This window comes from Poecilia latipinna, unplaced genomic scaffold (assembly GCF_001443285.1).
Source record: "Poecilia latipinna isolate Pla-1442-1.1 unplaced genomic scaffold, P_latipinna-1.0 Scaffold1934, whole genome shotgun sequence".
In the NCBI taxonomy this organism is placed as follows: domain Eukaryota; kingdom Metazoa; phylum Chordata; class Actinopteri; order Cyprinodontiformes; family Poeciliidae; genus Poecilia; species Poecilia latipinna.
Genome location: NW_015114550.1, coordinates 117,536 through 118,026, shown reverse-complemented (window position 1 = coordinate 118,026; position 491 = coordinate 117,536).

The following is a 491-nucleotide window of genomic DNA, read 5'->3' as shown; positions in this document are numbered from 1 at the left end:
GCCGGAGCTCTTTAAGCCCTGATAGTATGATCTGATTAAATATTAGATGCTTAATATGAGTTGTACTGTGTTGTTCAATATGCCCCTTTTTAACTTTGAGCCCGCCTCTCCAAAGGTAAAAAAAAAAAAAAAAACTTTACTAATTTTTAATCCATATTTCCTAATTTGCAGGAAGCGACTGGCCATGGTCAATACATCTTTAGCCCTTGAAATTCATATTTTATTCAGCACCAATCAATGGTAAGAAAAAAAGCTCCCTATCAACTTAATACAATTAAAAAGAAAAAGTTAATGGTGACCGTGTAAGAAAAATATTTTAGAAATGAACTTCTTAACCATACCTAAAGACTTTTTTATTTGAAAACAAATGTTTTGCTTCAGGGAAAACAATTATAAATGCTTCACAAAATGTCCAAATATAAAATGAAAAAAAAAAAAAAAAAAAAAAAAAAAAATTAAAAACCTTTTTTTAAAAAATTACACAAAATTTA